Raw genomic sequence first — 23017 nt, forward strand, 5'->3', positions numbered from 1 at the left:
AAATAAATAAATAAATAAATAAATAATTTTTTTTTAAAAAAAGAAAACCCTAAGAGAGACTTACATAGATATAATCTACATGGGAAGTAGAAAAAGACAAATCTCCTGAGCAAACTGGGAGCGTGGGAGTCACAGAGGATGACAGAAGGTAGAAGGACAGAAGGGGAACGGGGAAAAGGGGAGGGAAGCAGAGAAAAATGTATAGCACAATAAAAACAATTAAAAAACTACCTTGGTCCAACAGTTCTGTATCAGTATAATATGTTTCACAGAGGTTGTGGTAGTTTCTGGTGATGGCATTGTTGCTAGCTTAGATTTTTGTCCAGGTGGAGACACTTTCCAGCAGGACAGGACTGCCCGCTTCTGCCCTACCCTAGCAGGGCCTGGTTCCAAGCTCGTCAGTGCCCTTCACACTCTGATGAGTGACTCTGCTGCAGAGTCTGCTGGACAAAAAGCAGACAAGCCACTATCACAATGGCCCCTCAGGAGAGGCTCCTGGGCAGAGAACTTGGTGGTGAGTTCGAAATTACACTCACACAGGAGAAGTGACACTCTGGAGGTTGATTGTTTGGGTGCTGTGACTTTCATTCTGGGCCGATAAATAACCCTTCTGACTGGCTGTTTGTTGTAGCAAGAGATGCCACCACACCGCTCATAAGACCTGCAGGGTTGGTGGAACATAGGTGATGCTGAAGGCATACCTCAAAAATCCTAAAATCCTGGTCTCTAGAGACCAGGCTGAGATGGATCAGGTGAAAACCACCCCAGGATAGTCATATCTTAAGGAAAATCTCAGTTCCTTCCCGAGGCTGCAGGTATCCAGCTCCCCACAGAAGTCTAGATTCCCTGGGGTGTCACCTGTGAAGCTTCCAAACACATTCCTGGCTTCCGGCACAAAAAAGGAAAGAAGGAGAAAGAGCTGCCTGCACAGCTCTGACCCTCCCCAGGCTTTTGTGTCTATGGGAAAGCGATGTCTATTCAAGGGAAGCATCCCTGAGTCCTTTCTGTTGGTGGGAAAGCTTCTGTAGTAACAAGGGAGTCTAAACTGAGTTTAATGTAATGTTATCATAAAGGATGGGTGTTGTGGGGGGAAATTGTTAAAAACGCTAATATGATTGAATATAATATCAGTCTGATAACGGAGAGCAGTGTTTCCAAAAAAATGTTAAAGAACAAAACAACTACCCAATGGTGTTTAAAGAGCACTTTATCAAGGACAACATGTTTATCTCCACTCCTCCCACAGCCCTCCCAGCTGCCTTTGGACAGGGGCTTGGCTTTTCGTTCAGCAGAGGTCTGTCTGTGTGTTAACTAATACTCAGGTCTGCCTCATGGAGCACTTGGTGAGCAGCAGGAGACACAAGGATGATCCGCAGCTTATGCACTAACTCTTTAAAGCAGAAGGCGGGCAGCCCTGGAAGGATGCGATGCCATGGTTTATGGGTCATTAGTCCCTGAGCTAGGACAACGTTAGAGAAGGCATGACTTCTTGGAATAATAAACAACCCCTATCAAGTGCTGCCCTTGACAAACTTCTCAACCCTCTGAGCTTTCATTTCTGAAAGACTAGCTGTCATATATGCCTCTCTTGGAAAAGCATAATTACCAACTTAAAAATAGAGAATATTTATCTGAATTTTATTATCAAATGTATAATAAATTGCTTTCAGGATAAAAATCTTGAGAGATCACAGGTGGGTTATTTGCAATATTCATGTTACAAATCCAAGATTTCCTCTTTTTATTGAGATTTTCATAGATTTATTTATTTTATTTTACCATGGTTGTGCCTGGTGTCTGCAGAGGCCCTGAGAAGACATCAGATCACATGGAAATGGAGTTACAGATGGTTACAGAGCCACCATGTGGGTGTTGGCAATCAAACCAGTGTCCTTTGGAAGAGCAGCCAGTGCTGTTACCTGGTGAACCACGAGTATAGACCCCGATTGTTGTTTTGTTGGACAGGATCTCATTCTGTAGTCTCGGCTGACCTAATACTTACTATGTACCTGATCTGCCCTCAAACTGACAGCTAACCTCTTGATGCAGCTTCCTGAGTGCTGAGAGTATAGGCAGCGCCATTATACCATGCTGATGTGGTAACCGTAGGTCTTAGGAACTGCCCACAACTCAGCCACATCATCCCCAGCTGCCAGAGTGCAACAGGAATACTCTTTACCTACTCTCTCTCACTCTGTCTCTGACTCTTTCTCACTGTTTTCCTCTATCTCTGTCCCCCTCTTTTGTCCCCACTCCAAGGCAGAGGCAGTCTTTTGGTCACCCCTCCCCCATCCCCAATAACTCTCTAGAGTGAGAGCCGTTGTGTGATGTGATTTCTGATACCTTCCTTGGCCCCATCCCCCAAGGTGCTCCTCTGTTGCTAAACCTTAACAGTAGTGATGCAGGGTAAATACAGCAATTTGCATAAAACATATTATCAAAATTACATATTTTGGTTGGTGTGTGTATTTACGACACACATTCAGACGCACAGACCTGTATGTACGCACAGTATTCTGAAGAAGGAGACATGGCATCATCTCGACTATGTGGGACTTTCTGAGCTAGTTGGTAATATAGGATACCCATTCCTAAAGCAAGAGAAAATAATAATCCATTCAAGGTGAAAGACGTAAGTACTACATGGGTGCAAATGGGGAGAAGTTGGGAGGCTTTCATTGCTGCCCCAAAACCCACAGAGGAAAAAAGTAGATACTGAATCACAGTGGAAAGGAATTGCAATTGAAAATAAGAGTAATCCCATGCTTGTTCAGTCCCAGTCCAGCAGGGTACCTTGCCCTCTCTCAGGACTGGAGGGGGAGGGTAAGGATATGTGGGGGAGTGGGAGGTGGGGAGAAAGTGGAAATTTTGATTGATATTATTTATAAAGTTAATAAAAATTAAAATAAACAATAAACTCAAAAAAGAAAATAAGAGTAATCCAGCGAGAGTTCTCAGGTACCATGTTAGGGCGGCAGGAGGTCGGATGGGAGAAGAAGGAGCCTGCTGTCTTTCAGAGTCAGTAAGACTTGAAGCAAGAAGGACCTGTTTGACAAGATATGGTGGAAAAGCTCATCCACTATAGATCCTATCCCTAGACAGGGTGAATGCTGGCTGTGGATTATACTGTACTAGCATAGGAGGCCGACCTGCTAGATCTACAGAGCCCTGGGATTTTTCCATGTGAAAAGAGAGAAGAGGGGAGCAGAGCTTTAAACAGCTGTACTTTCTCCTGGATGTTGAAAAGTGAGCGTGAGCATGAGCGTCAGTCTTTACATCGGTGCTGTAGCAAATGTGGGGAAATGTGGTGTACGTGAAGTCCAAGGTCACTGGCTGGGAAGAGCTGACATGGAGGAAGGGTCAGTCCAGTCCAGCTGGAGTGATGATGGGGTGGGATTGGTAAGAGGGTTGAACCCACACATATGGAGGCAAGGCAGACATTAGGAAGCCCAAACAAACATGGCAGTGGAACTGAGAAGTCAATGCAGAAGGCCACTGAATCACAGCCCTGGGTTTTATTTGAGTGGAAGGTTTTGAAGTTTGCCAAGAGAAGCTGTGGCATTCTAGGAGTCAAGCAGACTCAGGTAGAAGAGATGGGGCAAAAATTTAGGCATATACAGCAAGAGCAGCACAAATCACAATAGCAAAAATGGGATGGACAGGAATGTTCAGAGACATGGAGGCAAGCGTAAGGGCAAAGACAGAGGTAAAGGCAGTGGAACAGGTGGCCTGCATGTATTCCGTATGTGCAAGGTCAGGAGGCTTTCTAGAGAAGTCCTGGGTGACACCTTTGAAGGACCGATGATGGAAAAAGAAAATAAAGGGTAGGACAGAAAACTCTCTTGTGGGCTAAATTCAAAGCAAAGTCCTGTAGGTGTGTGCATGCTAAAATATCCTCCCAACCTGAGGCTCAAGATGGGAGCGGGGAAGCTTTAAGTTAAGAAGGAGGATACTGAGAGGCACAGCTAGTCATGGGGATGACCATTTCCCACATAGATGGCACGCAGAAGTCATCATGACGTCACTGAAAGATGCCGTGGATAGCCTAGGGTCCCCGGAGCAGTAAAGAAGGCAAACAGAGAAGAAGAAAGGTAAGATCTCTGGTAAGGGACTGTGTGAGCCACTGCTCATCCCGATGTGCTGTTCTATGCTAACCTAACAAAAATAGCAAAAATAAGACCATGGCCCCAGACGCCCAGAAGTTTTACTTGACTAAGGCAGTTAGGGCAGCTTCTGCCCATCGTGTTCTCGAATAACTGCATAACTGCTTCTGTAGCGTTTACTAATTATTTTAAAACACTCAGAGATTATACAAACGCTAACTCTCAAGTAAACTTTTCAATTTTTTTAAAGAAAACAACCAAATTCTCACTGTCTCTTAAGGAACTGAGGTGTCTCAGTGGTAAGGCTAATACTGCCGTGTGCACACACTGCTTTGTCTTAGCAGATGCTGTTAATAGACTTTCTGAGGCCGAAGCTAAGATCATCAGAATGCAATGGGAAAATGGCAGCTATGCATTTTTCTCTTTAACACAGACAATAGGCTTTTACCCAGCATTCCCAGTACTGTTTGATTGGAGTCCTGAAATATGGCATCTTTTCCAGTGACACACTTCCCTCAGTGAAGTAGTTTGTCCCCAAATTTAATTATCTTAGGGCATAACCACAATCTATGATAGAATGCTCCCTTTTATCCACAGCCTGCAGCAATTTGCTGAAATGGAAAGGTGGCCTGTTATTGAATATGTCTCTAGAAAAAAAAGAGATTCCATAAATTCTATCAATAGCGCATTCCAGTTGCTTACAGCCTCAGAAGCATTGGGGGCTCCCCTGGGTGTTCCCTGCAAGCTGCTGGTCATAACTTCGACCAATTTCTTTCATTCTGTTTCCTGGTCACCATCTGCTGCTCATATTTCTCTCATTCTCCGGCCTTATCTTCCACGTTATTTTACCCCTCCAACTTTTCCCGAGCAGGTTCTGTCTCCTAATTCTTTAATCTTTTCCATGGATGTCTTCCGAGTCTTTACCAAATGTTTTATGTCTGTTGGCTCTTGGCACAAGAGTTAATAAGAACAGACTAAAAGTCTTTCATGTCACAGATTTTACTGCTCATGTCCTCTGTACTCAGCCTACAGCGCTGCCTCTCTATAGATACTCATCTTATGTTTAATAAAGGGCTGTCTCTGTGAAGCGGGCTCAGAAAAGTCCTTATAAGGTAATATACATCCCGCTCACCAAGAAAGCTATTTTTATTTTCATTCCTTTCTACGCTTCTGTCAAAGCCACATACTTAATTACCTTTTCAGTACTGGCTTTATGATATATTAGACAGTTATGGTAAAAATGTAACTTTGCCATGCACTTTAATTCTGCAGAACATAAAGATTCTTTCATAAGTGATCTAGCATGTCCTTAAAACACTCATCCCTGAGAGATGGGAGGTTTTATTAGCCCCATTTTATAAACAGGGGAAGAGAAGTCTGGGAAGATGACATGATGAAGGGGAGCTGGACTGGAGAGAACAGCTGGAACAGGGTGCTCTCCTAGCTCTGCCACTAAGGCAGCTGGGTGAGGGGACTAGGAAAAACTCCCCAAACTGCCGTCCATTGTCGAGATAGGAAACGGCTGCCGTAGAACTGTGGCTAGCACTCGATATCTGTACAGCCCTGTTGGTCCAGGCAAGGACTCTGTAAACACCCCTCACCCACTCTGAATTCCAACATTGCTCATATTCTCTAGACCTCCGTTTGGTAACTAGGACAGCAGGGAACTCATGGAGTGAGCCACCTACTGACAAAAGTGATGCTGGGGTCTGAAGAGAAAGCTCAGCAGCTCAGAGCACTTGCTACTCCTCCAGAGGGCCCAGGCTCAGTTTTACACATCCACACTGGGTGGCTCAGAAGCATTGGTTACTCCAGCTCCAGGGGATCTGACATCTTCTTCTGGGTAATCAAACACACGACATACATTTTCACACATGTTCACTTGCATGCGCATGCTCTCACTCTCTCTCTCTCTGTCTCTCTCTCTCTCTCTCTGTCTCTCTCTCTCTCTGTCTCTCTCTGTCTCTGTCTCTGTCTCTGTCTCTCTCTCTCTCTCTCTCTCTCTCACACACACACACACACGCACACACACACAAATAATAAATCCATTTTTAAGGGGATGTTTCTGAACTGGGTTCTGGAGATCTCCTTCATTGAGCAAGTCACCTTGAAACCCCAGAAGTCAAATGCATGTTCTGTAACATTTCAAAACACCCGTCATGCTCCCGGTCTTAGTGAGGAAAACAAATACTGCCATGGCTCTATTTGACCCTGGTGGTGAAAAAATACTAGGAACGGTCTAGTCAGTGTTGGTCAGAATTGCTTTCCTTTTGCCTGCCTTTAACATTAAAACTTCAACTTGCTGATTGGTAGGAACTACTTTGGCATTTCTTTAGGCCAGGAGCTTGCTGGCAGATAGATGATTTTTAAGTACAACATTTAGCTTGAGTTCACACGTGAGCCCTGGGGAACCCAGCACAAGACGATGCTCTTGGGACATCTGAAAGCCCTGCTGGTGGTCCACACACACACTGCATATTTATACATACTGCACTGCTTTAGTTCAATGTCCCCCATCTGCTCTTTCACCCTGCTAGGCTTCACTGAAGGAGATACGTTTCTGCATCTCAGCGGACAGGAAGTGTGTATTAACATCAGGTCTGCTACTGACTTTCGGGATGCATGGTGTTTCTGGGCTGTAGGCGTCTGTCTTCAGGGAACTCAACTCTACCGTATTAATTTCTTCCCAGGCAGCTTCGCCTTGTGGGAAATTTAAAATTTCAGCACAACCAATGCACTGGTTATGCCATTTGTTACCAAAGCAACATCTAAGTTCAAGAAGGTCAGCTTCTGACCCTCATCTTCCTGGAATCCTTTCTCCCTGCCCCTCCCTCTTCCTTAAAGAAAGCCATTCACTGGTCATGAAAAGGAAAGGTGAACTGGTTCTCTTTTCCTCCCTCCTGTATATGACCAAGTGTGACTGGCTGCAGTGTTTGCCTGGGGGTTATTGTTACTTTTAGTGGGGGCATTCCTGAATATACAAAGTTAAAAGGCTTGCCCAAATCTGTGGCCTTTGGCACTTCATTACAGGGGCTGTCTGCATAACAGCATTTCAAGGACTATACTCAGCTGTGGTAGCACATTCTGCTCCTTCGCCAATAGCCTTTAAGATTCCAGCCCACTGGGGCGTGGTCTCTTATACTTTAAAAAGCAGTGGAACCATGTGCCTGCTCTCTTGCTTTTGGCTCCCGTTCTGGCCTCTAGACTCTGGTTCTGTTTGTGCTCAGAGGACTGATGTTTAGGATGGTGATCTGTAAGTTTTCCCCTTTAAATAAATAACCCTTTTTATAATCAATAATTCTGAACTGGTGTGGGATTGTTTTACGGCATCATCTGGAGCCCAAAGTTTGGTTTTAGAACCCCTGGCTCTACTGCCCACCTCCAGCTCAGAGTGCGCCCAGCTTTGCGCGAGCCCTCCCTCAGCCGGCTGCGGCTTGTGCATAGAGCCAGCAGTTCATATAGAATCTTGCTCAAATAGAATCAGCATGCACATCCTGCTTGTCAAGGAGCACTCAGCCTACAGCACGGAGAGATAACCACCCCTTTTGGGCTACAGATTTATGAATTTACTTGTAATGCAATCTACCTGTTTGTAATATGTGCCACCCCACCCCAACAAAATGTTCTTTAATGACACCGGCCAGGTCATGTTAACGTTGAGACCCACAAGTAATTTACACCAAATCAAGAACCTAAATATTCTTCAGGAATTAGCTTTAGGGACTGATCCACAGGAAAACACGTAGCTCTGCACCACAGCTGCTCCCCTGCTCTCTTCATTTTGCATAAGTTGCAGAACCCAGTCCTGTGTCTGAGCAGTGACCTGTATCTGCCCAGGTTGTACTTCAGATCAGAGTACATCTTTAAACTCCCAGCTTTGAATTCATTACATAGCATACCAAAGTCATTAGCACATAAATCTCACTGTTAATGCAATACTATTTGAGTGCATCTTAAAAGGGGGGCTGTCAATTATTTTAAATATCTTTCCCATAATCCAGGTTTCTATTCCTAGTCTCAAAAACACAAAACAAAACAAAGCAAAGCAAAAAACACCCCCAAACAGCCTTGTAGCTCTGTCTCCTTTCTTCTGCCTCATAACTTATTGAGAGTCTTAAAAATTAAAGATAGCAGTTTCTCTCAAGAAAGAAGGTGAAAAAGTAGAGATGTAACACAATTCATCCATGTTGCTTATTAAATCACACCACCTAGCAGTTCTGGATCAAGTCAGCATGAACCTTGCCCTGTCATAATGGCAAGTTTGTGACCACACTCCACCCATCTTACAGACTGAGGAGAAGACGGAAACGGAACTGTCACACTGATGATGGAGGTGCCTGCCCTACACACTCAGCACTCACAAACCAACTGGTCGACAGGTCCATAGAGAGAACACACATATCCTACACTTAATTCAATTGCAAACATGAGAGATTTCGTACACTAGGTACGTAGAGGTAAGTTGTTCATTGAGGACATCTAGTTCAGAGTCATAGACAAGGTATTCATCTTCCCATTGTTCCCTCAGCTGCAGGCATTGCCTGAGAATCAGAAGGAGACACCTGGTTGGGATGGAAAGGTAGTTATGCAGAAATCCAGAGGGGCAATGTCTCCAAGGTGTGGTATAGGATGTGTTTGTGTGCATGAGCTGAAGTCACCCATGTATCTCCCTTAGTTTCAGATATAGTCCTCCCAAAATCACAAAAGAGAAAAAGCACACATTAGCTCGGGAGCTAATAAATGAGAAAATCTGGATAAACGTGAAATTGAGACCTGACTGTGTTTTAGAAATCAAAGCCATGGGCCATACAGCCTGGTGTGTTCTTGGGCTCTGAAGACATCTGGTCTGAATAGGACCAGCTGACACTCTTGACTGCTTTTTCTCACTTTTTGGAGGATCCTGGGTAGTGATGCCTAGAGTTTTATTTTACTCTGCACAGTAAGGGGAGATAATCCTGCCACGATGTTGTCATAAGAAAACCATGACGTGAAATCAAGAATGTATTCTGAGGGGCTGGAGAGATGGCGCAGAGGTTAAGAGCACTGACTGCTCTTCCAGAAAGTACTGAGTTTAATTCCCAGCAACCACATGGTGTCTCACAGCCATCTATAATGAGATCTGGTGCCCTCTTCTGGCATGCAAGCATACATGTAAGGAATGTTGTATATATAATAAATAAATAAATCTTTTTTAAAAAAGAACATATTTCGAAAGCTCTGCACCAAGCACAAGGTGCAGCAAGTCACCACAGGCTGGAACCATCAATGTCAGAAGCAGCGAAGATGATGAAGCACACAGATGTGTGTGAGCCAGGGCATTCACTAGAACCTGATATGATATTGCTCAACTTCAAACCCATTCAATTAGGCCAGAAAGAAATTTCACCTGTTTCACAGTTTACAGGCTGTATTAGTATAAAACAAACCAACTGGAGAATCAAATTGTTTTTCCCTACACTGTAGAGTCTGGGCAGCAAGGTTTCCTGGGTTGACTTTCATTACCTCTGAGTTCATCAATAAAGCAACAAGATCTGGTAAAACTCAGGCCAGGCTCAAGGCACACAGTTGAGAAAATGCGGGTCTCTGATCTGACCCCAGGTGAGCTACTGCCGAGATACAGGGATGGAGCTGATTGTGTGGTCTGAGAAGAGGGCGCTGCGGAAGGGAGGTTCTGCATTGCAGAACTGCACCATGCACACGCAGCAGGATCACCTGTGCACTTACTATGGGCACCGGGTTTTGGGGTAGGGTCTTTATTTTCTTGGTTTTGTTGATTCGGTTTTATTTCTGACATTGGTGTTTAACGTTGGCTTGGGAGCATCATAACATTTCTGCGCAGTTGTATGGTACACCCAGCATTACCCACTGCTACGCTGTTTCCAACCAGCATGGAGACATAAATCAAAGCTTTCTTCTCTCTGGGTTCTGGGGATGTTTGATCCATGTCAGCCTTGTAGAGATAGCATTTGCTCTTTTGTTAAGTCTGCCTTGAGAGGAATGTGCCAGTTTCACATTGTGGCCAAATGGAAGAACTTTATTGTAGGTAATTTCAATTTCCTTTATTAATTTTTCAGTTGACTACTTTATTAGTTTCTTGGGCTATCACAGAAAACGACCACAGCCTGGGCAGCTGAAAAAACACAGGCATTTATCCAAACAGTTCCAGGCTAGAAGGTTCAAAATCAAGGTATCGGCAAGGTTGCTGGGGAAGAGGATCTGAGGTAGAACCTGGTTCAAGCTAGAGTTATCTGGCCTTTGCTGGCAGTCTGTGACATCACTGGCTTGTGGCTTTGTGGCTCCAGTACCTGCCTTCATCTTTCTGCGCCTGTTTTTTGTGCCACCAGGTCTTCTGATCAGAGACATCACTTGACTCACGCCCGCGTTTTCCAGGATGACATCATTTTAAGATCCTTAACCTAATTGCATCTGAACACATGGAAACCCTGCCTCCAAATGAGACCGCTTTCTCAGTGCTGGTGTTTAGGACTTGGGCTAAGATTCATAGAAGCACAGTTCACCCGAGTACAATCAGCAATAGCTGTGCCGAGTCCCTGCTTGATGGGACAGAAGGCAAAGGGAGGTTTGCAGGAACATAGCCAGTGCCTGCTGGAAGGAAGCCTCCCTGTGGGAGGGTCCTTTATTCTCCACCACTCAGCAGCCCAGGGGGGACAGAAAGGAGAAGCAGAGTTGGCCAGTCCCTCAGAGTCCTTCTGAAGTCATTGGCATGAGCATTGTGATTCAAGGCCACCACCACCTACTGAGTTTTCCCACAGGTCCCCGGCTTATGAAAGACAGGAGCATTCATTTGAATCTTTGTGCATTGAGCACCTGAGCAGGCACCCTAACCTATTTGCTAAATTAACACAGACAAGCTCCAGGAAAAGATAAAGTGAAGGAAATAGAACAGAAGCTAGAAGATAAAGTGGCTTCAGTCTTAAATCCGCATCTCCCATGGCATTGGTCAGGTTTTGATAGGGCTGATTTGTGACACTGTGTTCTCCTCTCCTTTTCAAGTGAATTCTACTTATCATCTTCGCAGGGCTTCTGTTTCTCTAATTTGGCCAGCAAGATACCACATACTCTGCAGTTAACTCATGAAGAAATGAAATCTTTAAATTGTTCAGTACTGAACATTCAGTATATGTTAGGAGAGATGAAGGGCTCTGTTGTCATGGCAACAAAACAGGCCAAGCAAGGACAACTCACCCATTCAGCAATTAGCTACTTCAATTACCAGCTAACTAGGTGGAGGTACCCCACATAAATTCATTTCAATTCTTCCGTTCCTGTAAGACCCCTAATTCTTATTCCTCTCTTACATGCTGCTGGTTATAATGATGGGCCACCCCACGCTGCCTTTCATTTAACTGCATCATTAAGATCTCGGTGTTGGCAGGAACTAAACAAAGCTGTGGTCAGATGTTAATAACCTGATTCGGGAGCACAGACCACAGTGTGGTCTTTCAAATATTCCTTGACCTCAGTGCACAGGAGAGAAGATGCCTGACTCTCCGCAGGGCATTCTCCATTGCGTTTTCCTCAGTGGGATCTGACAGCGTCATTTCTGAAGCTCATTTCTGAGCACATCAGCTTTGGGGCATAAACATTACCCACCCACGAAACTCACTGACATTGTTACTTAAATGGTAACTTTAAAATGTGAGGCCCCACTAAGACAGCTCAGCTTCAGTTATACTCAAGTGTGCTGGGGGGAAACAGACTCCCACAAGGGCAGAGGCTGCTCTCACACAAATGTCCAGTCACACCCGGGACATCACACAACTGGAATGAACAGAGAGAGCAGAGCTGAAAGACTCGAATGTTCATTTAAGGGTGAGATTTGAAGCTCTTTTTCTCTCCCCAGATATGTGGCAGGCACAACATTGCAGCTTTCAGATGTCTTCAGAGAGGTTTGCAGCAATGCCACAATCCTGAGCGTTCTTGCCAGTCAGCCCAGAGGGAAGCTGTGAATTAAGCGCAGAGAGGGACTGAACTGAGGAGGGAGCACACAGGAAGAAGGCGGGAAGAGGACTGTGGTAGGAGCTCTAAGAGCCCACAGAGAAGCCAAGAGCAAGAACAGCCATGCTTGCCCTACCAGCTCTGCAAAGACGCTAGGCCGAGTTTCCCACTGAGCCCTGCATTCGAAATTAGTTCAAAGGTTACGTTTCACTGAATTCACCTTCAGCTTTAGTCAAAACTAGAAAGAAGTATGGTGTTACTGGATTGTGCTACCGGAGCCATAAGAAAAAAACAATGGCCTAAAAGTGAAGGTTAACACTGGGGATGGAATTCTGCCAGAGCAGGAAGGAGCCTGCTGAACAGGTCCACAGTGGTGGCTGCCATTGTTGGTTCTCAGACCCCGGAAGGAGTTCACTGTCCTTCGGGCTGCCCTTGCACCAGCACTGAGTGGCACAGATTTGAAAAGGGCAGCTCATCTATAGGGAATCCTCCAGGTGCTTCCCTCATTCTCCTCTCCAGCTGGCCTCTTCATCCAGGTTCCTTCCCTGTGGTCTTAGTCATTAATCCTCTCTTCTCTCATCATTCTTCATATCTAGGATCTCCTAGCAGAATCCAAATGGTCTTGGACCTTCTAGCTGGAAGTCTATTTGGTCTTATGTTCTAAATCTTGGTTCCCAAAACACTTCCTGGCACAGAGTATTCATGAAATGGGAATCGTTAAGTAATCTTTGCTGAAGTCTTACTAGATGGCAAGCATTTCATTCTCAGAGTAAGACCTTGGAGGAGAGTTTCTCTCACACACGATCAGTGCTGGAGAAATGAACAAATACACATGCGTCCACATTTTGACACACTGAAATTATGCCCTGCTCATAATTTAATCTCATACAAAATAGTTCTGTTTGCTCAAAACAGAGTAAATAGAAGATGGGTTTGCCTCTTTCGGTGGTCATTCGCAGTACTCCACAGGGCTTTCTCTTAGCACAACCCTTGAAGACTGAAAATATCAACTAAAACTGTGCATTTTTCACTTACCAAATATCTGCACAAACAGGTCAAAATCAGCTAAATACATTGTAATCCACCATATAAACAAACAGAAAAAAACCCACTGATAATCTCATTAGATGCTGAAAAACCCTTTGACAAATTACAACATCCCTTCACGATAAAGGTCTTGGAGAGAGCAGAGACTCAAGAAACATACCTAAGCATAATAAAGATAATATACAGCCAGCCAACAGCCAACATCAAACTAAATGCAGAGACACTCAAAGCAATCTCATTGAAATCAGGAGCAATACAATGTTGTCCACTCTTTCCATATCTATTCAATATCGTACTTGAAGTTCTAGCTAGTACAATAAGACAACCAAAGGAGACCAAGGGATACAAATTGGTAAAAAAGAAGTCAAACTCTCACTATTTGCTGATGAGATGATAGATTGTATAAGTGGTCCCAAAAATTATACCAAGAAACTCATAAACACCTTCAGTAATGGAGTAGGATACAATATTAACTCAAAAAAAAAAAAAAACCCAGCAGCCCTCCTTTATACAGATGACAAATGGGCTGAGAAAGAAATCAGAAAACTATCACTCTTCACATTAGCCACATATACCATAAAATATATTGGGGTAACTCTAACCAAAGAAATGGAAGACCTGCATGACAAGAACTTTAAATCTTTGAACAAAGAAATTGAAGAAGACACCAGAAAATGGAAAGATTTCCCATGCTCTTGGGTAGGTAGAATTAACATAGTAAAAATGGTAATCTTATAAAAGTAATCTACAGATTCAATGCAATGCCCAGCAAAAATTCTTCACAGACCTTGAATAGATGGTACTCAACTTTATATGGAAAAGCAAAATCCCAGGACAGCCATAACAATCTTATACAATAAAGGAACTTCTGGAGGCATCACAATCCCTGACTTCCATCTTTACCACAGAGCTACAGTACTAAAAACAGCCTGGTACTGGCATAAAAATAGACAGGAGGACCAATGGAATAGAATCGAAGACCCAGATATTAATCCACACACCTACAGACACCTGATTTTGACAAAGAAGCAAAAAATATAAAATGGAGAAAAACAAATGGTGCTGGCATAACTAGATATCAACATCTGGAAGAATGAAAATAGATCCATGTCTATCACCATGCACCAAATGCAAGTTCAAATGGATCAAAGACCTCAACATAAAACCAACCACATTGAACCTCATAGAAGAGAAAGTGGAAAGTACACTTAAATGTATTGGCATAGGAGACCACTTCCTAAATATAACCCCAGTAGCACAGATACTGAGAGCAACAGTTAATAAATGGAACCTCTTGGAACTGAGAAGTTTCTGTAAAGCTTTTCATATTTTTAAAATAATTTTTATAATCAAACTTTATGAAAATTCACTGAGACAGTCACTAATGAAAATACAGGCCTGTGCTGAGATTCTCTGCCTTTGTGGGGCAGCTAGTGAGCACGTGGCCAGACCAAATTTGCCTCAGTGTAGACATGAAGGTAGCCAGAGACCATGTGTGTCTCCAGGTGACTGTGGGCAGCTGTTATGTAGCAGAAGCTGAGACATGCCACTGAAGCACAGAGGAATTGGGGGTCAGTTTTATTCTGCATATTATCTAGTGCTGGTGTTCTCACTTTGTAGTTTTGCACCTTCTGAGTAGTTGCCTATTTTCTTTGTTTTGCTCAACAGCCATCGCTGGATTTGGCTGTGTGATGTCTAAACCTTAGTGCAGGGAATACAGACCACCATTCTTGCTGCCATGTGAAACAGGAGAGTTTGGAGACTGCTATCATATACGCTAAGTGAACCCAGCCAGCCAGACAAAGGCAGCAGCCACACATCAGAAGGCTGACAAGGCCTGCGGTGAGATCCAGCACCAGAGTCATAGCTGCGGTGGTGTGAGCTGCTGGAAATCACTTTCCCAACCAATTATGAGACAAGCCACTGAGACAGGAAGGGCTTGCAATTCCCACTACACACACTAGGCTGCTAACGAACTCAGAGAATTTTCTAGCTTTATTAAATATGAAAAATGAGAAAATTAAATCAGGAGTACCTTAACCATGCAGAGAAGTGCCCACTGAATTTCTCATGGATTCAATAGGACTTAGAGCAAAGTTGACCCTCTCTCTTGGGGATGACGGTAAGAACTACAATTATGTGACCAATAGTGTTTCTGCTAAATTTTCCACAAGGGCAATGAGAAGCTCCCAAATTTACAGGCTTCACTGGTGAAAACTGGGGCAACTCCCAGCTTTTTTTATTCTTCCCTTTAGTTGACATCTCCTTCCCCATCCACTGTATCATGTTTACTCAAAATATCTGGTTTGATACGTCATCTCTCTCTCTCTTCATGGAGGTTGTACTTACACTTGTGAAATACATACATTTTACATCTGAATCACAAGTAGCTAGCGTTCATGGAATGTTCTACAAGTTTTCCTGACATCCTTGCATTATTTCACCTATGGTGATGGTATGGAAAAGTATGCTTATTATCTCCAGTTTGCACAAAGGGAAACTGAGGCCTGGAGAGGTACATAAGATGAGGCAGACATGCTGTGTAGCAAAGGAAGGGTTATTCTGAGGTTGACTGACTCACCCTTACCCTGTGCACTTTGCTAAAGTCAGGTTGACATCACTTGCAGCAAATGGCTTGGAACCTTGCATCATGAATTTCAGTCAAATGGCAACCGATGAGACACAAACATTGGAGGAATCTTTTTAACCTCTACCAAGCTCTGTCCAGGATCTGCCCCCACCACCCCCACTCCACTCCCAAAGCGAATGGCTTTCATTTCCCTGAGGCCAGAGTAGTGTCTTCAAGTCCCTGTGTCCCCGTGCAGTGCCCGAAGGAGAGGAGCACAGGTGATTAAAATCCGGTGCCCTGCGCATTGACAGGTATCCACTGGAAAATGCACCAGGAGGTCAGAGTACAGTGTGAGCACCTGTCTGGAAAGCTCCAGAATGACTTCACAGGAGGGATGATCTTCCAGCAGGGTTTTGAAGGATTATTTGGGAACTGCCAAGCAAGCAATGTGAGGGTGACATTACAGGCATAACACATAACAAAGGCATTCCCAGAACTAGAAAGCCAGGCTGGGTCACAGCCTGGAGGTCTTGCTTGCCCCAGCAAAGAGAAAATACAGGCTCCACCTGATGTGATTAGAGGCATTCAAGACTCCTAAGGACCATGTTAAAATTCGTACAGTCACAACGTCCTAAGCTTAGCCTATTAATTTTTGCAACTTTATGAACTTGGCCTAACAGGGATACATGTTTCATTCTTTGCTGCCACAGCTGATTCCAGTGATCATCATACACAGCTGACTTTTTTGCTTGTTTGGCATAAAGCATCTGCATTACACCAGTCTGTTCGGTAGTCCTTGCCACAGTGTGTGCTTTTAGGACATTCTGGACTTTGCCCCTGCTGGTTTATCAAACTCAATGATAAAAGGACAATGACCAAGGTCATCTTCATGTTAAATATGAATACATTTAAAAATTCTTCTGATCTTGCAGGTGATTGAAATAAATGTGGAATTTAAAAAGAAATAGTAAGTTTTTAAAAGTTTAGACAGAATTTTCACTATACAAACCACAGAATGAGATGTGAACCAAAAAAAAAAAAAAAGAAATGGAAAAAGAAATAGCAATAGCAAAATACATTTTATCACCTCCATTCTGTAGACTACCCCCCCCCGACAGTTTGATTTGTATAAAAGCAGATGGTGATGGGCTCCTTAAACTGCTCCTGGTGCCCATGTTCTTTAGAAGGCATTGAACAGATAGTTTTGAATTACTGGAGTGGAATCATCTCTAAGCAAGGTTTTATAGGGTGCTCTGAAGATTAGAGCCAAGGAAGTGCGCCTCAAGCATTTTTTGAATTTTCAGTTAAGAATGATTTTCGTGATTTCCACCTTTCTTTAGGTCAACTGTATCTTAAAGGCACCAAGCAGTTATTTTTTTTTTTTTTTTTGTGAATAGGTCTTGAGGTATACTGCAGATTGCCCTAAAATCCCTGCAGAGCCCACTCTGCCCTTGAACTCAGGAGCCCCCCTTTGCAGCTTCCTGGTGCTGGGATCACATGGTGTAGACACACTCCTGACCTAACTGGGGTGCTTGCTTCACCTGTAGCAACAACCTCAGCAGAAACAGTGCTATATTTAGGCGAACTTTGACTTTCTGAAGTTGGCTTACATAAATCTATTTTTCAACCAAACACAAAACACTGGGCTGGACATGGTTCCTGTTCAAAAATGAATTATTCATAGTAGTGCCCACACAAAGGTTGGGAGCCCACATTCTTAGAAACTCATAATGACTTACAAGCCTTCCCTCAAATATGCCTGTTGTTGTGTCTATGCAATCCATATTAGGTACAGATGACTCTGCTCTATTTGGAGAATTAAGTAGCTGCCCAGAAACCAATTAGAAAATATTTTCTGAGCCATTACTCTCAGATGACATTGGACTGAGGGAAAAGAAATTTGTGTGGAAGAAGCAGAGACACTGGGTACAGAATCTCTTTCTACAGCACTTTCATCGGTTAAGTCACATGCCAAGACCAGTCATAAAATCCCTTCAGATGCACTGTCGCACTGTGGTGATGATATACTTATCCCCACAGGGATGTCCAGATAGGTGTAAACATTATTTCTACCTGTGTCTGTCTATAAAGGTGATCTTGAAATGATTCGCATTTGAATCAGTGGACCCTGTTCATCCCAGTGTGGTTGTGTATCATGCAATCCTCTGAGAAACAGGATGGGAGGATAAAATTCACACCCTGCGCTCTTCTCTTCCCTTCCTTTGCCAGAATATCTACTATCTTCTGCCCATGAACATCAGAGTTCATGACTCTTGGAATTACGTCATAATTATCCACAGCCCCACTTTTCATATTCTTGTTCACTAGCACTCACATTGGGTCTAAATTATACCCCAAGCCTCCTCCGTTTCCACCAGCCAATTAAAAGCTATTGGTTCTAACCCTAGGGAATTCACATTGTAAGATACTGTGATGGCTTTTCTTGGTTGTCAATTTAGGTACATCTGGAATTAACTAAAACTCAAATGACTGGGGACACCCTGTGAGGGATCTTTTTCTTAATTAAACCATTTGAAAAGGGAAGACCCAATTTTAATTCAAATTTTTGACGTGGGAAGATAAACCCTTAATCCAGAACTTTGAGGTAGAAAGACATGCCTTTGATCCAATCTTTCATCCAGATCTAATCTAGCCCAAACCGTTTGCTGGAAGCCTATGTAAGGACATGGGAGAAGGAAGCTCTTTCTCTTTATTGGCTTAAATCCAATCCTTCACTGGCATTAGAGCCTACTTCTTCAGGATTCTTGTATATACTACAAGACATTGTTTCTTGGCGGCCCAGACTCCCGAAATAACCACACAGAAACTGTCTTAGTTAAATCACTGCTTGGCCACTTACTTAAGCTTATTGCTAGCTAGCGCTTACATCTAGAATTAACCCATCTCCATTATTGTATATTTTACCAAGAGGCTAGTGGCCTAACGGCAAGGTTTCAGTATGTCAGTCTCTGGTGGTGACTCCATGGCTTTTCTCTTGACCCCGCCTTCCTTCTCCCAGCATTCAGTTTAGTTTTCCCCACCTAGCTCTGTTCTACCCTATCAGGCCAAGACAGTTTCTTTATTAACCAATGGTATTCACAGCATGCAGAGGGGAATCCCACATCACATCCAGCATAATGGACTGAGCAACACTCTCAGACCACTGGACCTTCCATTCATAGAGAGCCATTTTTGGATTAGCTGGACAATGCAACCTGTAAGTCATTCTAATAAACTCCCATTATATATGTAATGAGAGATCCATTCTATAAGTTCTGCTATTCTAAAGGACCTTGACTAATACAGATACTATATCTATATTTTAGGTAAGAAGACTGAAGCTCAATAAAGGTAAATTAGCCGTATCAGAGTAACTGGTAGTAGTAACTGAACAAGAACAAGGAACATATACAGAACATATAGAAGATGATGGTCTTCTACACATGGTTTGTTCTGGAAAACATGAGAGATACAGAAGGAGACCCAGCCAGCAGTAGGGTGCATAGGATGACTTCATCTTCTATACACTAGAGAGGGCTGCCTTGAATAGGATGTGGACACATAGACAACTCATATATGAATTTGAGCATTCAGTGCTGTTTCTATGTATCCAACGTAATGATAGGTAGTGATGGGCCAGAAACTATCAGAGATCAGAGGCATCAGGAAGGGCTCAGTGAACAGTGCTGACCAATCGGTGGAGGCAGCTCAGAAATGGGACAAGGAGGTAGAGGACAGCCAGCGCCTGAGCAGGTATTTAGTGAATAGAGACAGACATTATTAAAATGAACAAACACATCTTCTTTCTTCCTGGGCAAAACAGCTGTTTCTATTTTTACTGCTTTTCTTTCATTTTGAAATTACATTTGTGTATTTATTTGTGTGTGTGCACACATGTGCATGCACTTGCACATGCATGTCATGGCATAAGTGTGGAGGTCAAAGCGCAGATAACAAGCATTGGTTCCTTCCATCATGTGGGGTTTGAGAAGCAAACTCAGGTTGTCAGCCTTGGTAGCAGCCTTGCCTTTATCTGCTAACCCATCTTGTCAGCCTGATGTCTTGTTTCATGTTGCCAAACATTTTGTGTCAATTTGAGAAAAAAATTAAAGAAGAACCTTATGAAAAGTTTAAAGGGCAAGATCATATTTTATAGACTTAGATAAAATTTTGGTAATCTAAAGAAATTTTAGTTATCATCTTAGTGGAAAGTTGTGTAAAGTTATGGAACACAAAACTATTTAACTTTTCTTTATATGAATGACATACTTACCTTCAAAGTGCTCCCAAAACATTATTGATATATTAGGTATATAAAAGGTCATAAAAAAACCATTTGGGGCAAACACATGCACACATAAACCCAGACACGGACGCGCGCACACACACACACACACACACACACACACACACACACACACACACACACCCCTGCACATATACAAACATGCACACACACAATGTATATCTAAGTGACTGCCAATTTGAAAGAATAGCTATGAAGGTGTCAGCCACATTGTGTACACCAGGGGGCAGGGAGTGATAGAAATACCTGTGAAACCTGGAGACTTTGCGAGTGTCTCATCTAAAGAACTAGCATGTTCTTCCACACTTAATTGCTCCCTAAGAAGACATATGTCACCCTTCCAATATTTTGTCAAAAAGTTAGTAATATGATAAAGAGAATGTGGGTAGACATTATTCCTTTTGTTGAAAGTTTATCTTAGGATCTTCACAGCATAAAAAGTTTTTCTGCAGAAGTAGTTTTATAAGAAACCGGTATGTAACATTCTCTAATGTTTCCATAGAAGTCCTTTGTTGGGTTAACATGTGATACAGTAGAATAATAAACAGGAAACATAGCAAACACAGAAGCTTAAGTACACAGGTCATTGACACAGTAACCAATGAGAAAGGCCACATGCTGACCAGAGGTCTCCTAGCTCCTGTATTGATCAAACGGTGACACTGGATGGGCAGAATGAGGTCTTTAGAAATCCAAAGCTGGACTTTTCCATTCGAGTTTCTACAACCTAAGAATGGATTCACCAAAAAGAAGGTGGAGAAACATTGTAGAAAAATAAATTCCATTTGAAAGCCAAAAAACACGATTGTTTTGTGAGTGGGTCTCCTTAGATTTATCCATGAATTCTTAGACATGAAACCAAAATTATTTGCAGCAAAAACAAACAAAACCCAAACTATTCTTAACCGAAACTAAAGTTTAATAGGATTGTCTAAAGAGACTCTTAAGAAAGCAAAGGAGAATCCTGTTGCAGCCAGAATCTGAGCCCTGATGCAGTTAGCATTTGAACTCTCCCCACAGGCTTCTGTGTTGACACTTGATCTCTACCTGATAGGACTCCTGTAGGCTGGAGAGACTCTTAAGAGAGAACTTGCAGGAGAAAGCAGGTCACTGGGGCATCAAGGTTATTCTTAGTCTATTGTCTCTTCCGCTCTTCCCTGTCTGGCTAAGGATCACCGGTTCAGGGCTCCTACTGCCATGGGATGTTGTCCAAGCCCATGGATTGAGTCTCTGACACTGTATTCCAAAATAAATCTTCACATTGTCCTCTCATGTAGTTTTGTCTCAATAGTGAAGATGAACACAGGAAAATCTAAATGTTAGTAAATTGTATAACTTATATTTGTATCTAGACTGCATATAGAATTCTTATACTTCCCTAAAAGAAAAATGACCCAGGATAAAATTGGACGAAAGATTTACAATAGATTTTGTCTCCACATAAAGGAACAAATGGCCCAGAAACACCTGGGAAGACATCCAATGCCTAGAGCACTGGCCACACACAGCTTAAAGCACACTAACGTGACACTCCTCGGGGATGCTGCTAAAAACAGAGTGTGTGGGTTCACTGAGTCTCCCACACCCTCCTAGCTAGAACAGAAAGTAGAGCAGTCTCCGAAAACATGAGGCAGGTCCACAAAGAATTAAATGAAGACTCACCCTGAGCCATAGTGATGCATCTCCTGAGGACACTCTCAAGAGAAGCAGAAGAATCCATTACACGCAAATTCATGCTTAGATGTTCTTAGAGAAGCAGCTCAAAACAGTCAAACAGTAAAACAAAACGAAACAAAAAATCCATCCTGATGGACGGATCAGCAAGGAGCTGTGCCAAAAATGCACGTGTGTGTGTGAAATAAAGAAAAACGAAGGTTGAGGAATGCTATAATACATGGACCCGGAGGACATCGGCTGGGTGGAAGACACGTGTAGGAAGGACTTACAGATGCTTGATTCAGGAAGCAGCCACTGCGGGCAGACTCACGTCGAGAGACAGAGGGGCAGTTGTTTTCTGCCAGGGCACAGGGTTTCAAGAGTGATGGCAAACAGGTACAGGTTTCTTCTCTAAGCTAACACAAGTCTTCTAAAATTGGTTATGGTAGGAGTCGCACGAAATTCGTATGGAGTGGGAATTGCAAATCAATATACATATTACAAACTCACTCCGCCAACGAAACAGACAAAGAATCCAAAAGCCCCGAACAGTGACCCGGAAGTGGCTGGGTGCTGCGGTGTCTGGTGAACACACGCAGAGACACGGATGAAATCAGCGTCACTCACAGCGGGAGACTGCCATACGGGTTTGGATTCCAGTCGCACCAACTGCCTTTTGCAAAGGTACAAATTCTAAGCCTCGGGTTACCACTTTTGGAAACAAAAGAAGAAGTGGCAGTTGTGCAAAGTAAACAAATTACAATAAAAGCAGCCTGCTTTCACTGGTACTGGGGACTTTCTTGGCTTCCCACTTGTCCTGGGGACTTAAGTGACCTGACATTAGTGACCTGCACTGTCCCCTGGCAACCATAAATGGGTGCAGGATGTCAGCTGCTTCTCAATGAGGAGCAGGTGTTGGGTCAGATGCAACCCGAGGGTCCGAGGGTCAGGCCCTGGAGAGTAGGGGTAGGTCCATAACAGAGATGGGAATCTCGGTGCTGAGAGCCACTGCACAGAAACCTGAAGGTGGCTTTAAAATACAATGAACGGAGAGGACGGTAGGGCTCTACTGCCTACTGGGAAGACTAAGTAAGATATGTGGAGAAAACTGGGAAAGCTTAGAGGTGATAATCTTACAAATATTTCTCTAAATTACCCACAGAAGGCAGAAGAGTAATGTGTTGTGGTGTCACCGCGCACTAAAGAGGGTTCATTGATACGAATAACTTATAAAAGCCTCCTTGACCCACGTTAGATTGGACTCAGGGGTGCATGAGGGTGAGGAATGGACCCCTGGAGGAGCTCCAAGGTCTGCTCTCTGGCTTACCGTTTCCTAGCCAGGTACACAGCAGCCATTTGGAAAGGCTCCTGAAAAAA

The 23017-nt window shown here is 43.4% G+C and overlaps 1 protein-coding gene across 5 annotated transcripts in view; it reads right to left on the reverse strand.

Annotated features, from left to right (window-relative positions):
* Positions 1-23017, reverse strand: part of Fat3 (FAT atypical cadherin 3) — a 593378-nt gene that overhangs the window by 277050 nt on the left and 293311 nt on the right. The gene's annotated exons all lie outside the window — the stretch shown is intronic.

The sequence above is a fragment of the Microtus ochrogaster genome, chromosome 5 (genome assembly GCF_000317375.1).
Source record: "Microtus ochrogaster isolate Prairie Vole_2 chromosome 5, MicOch1.0, whole genome shotgun sequence".
NCBI lineage: Eukaryota > Metazoa > Chordata > Mammalia > Rodentia > Cricetidae > Microtus > Microtus ochrogaster.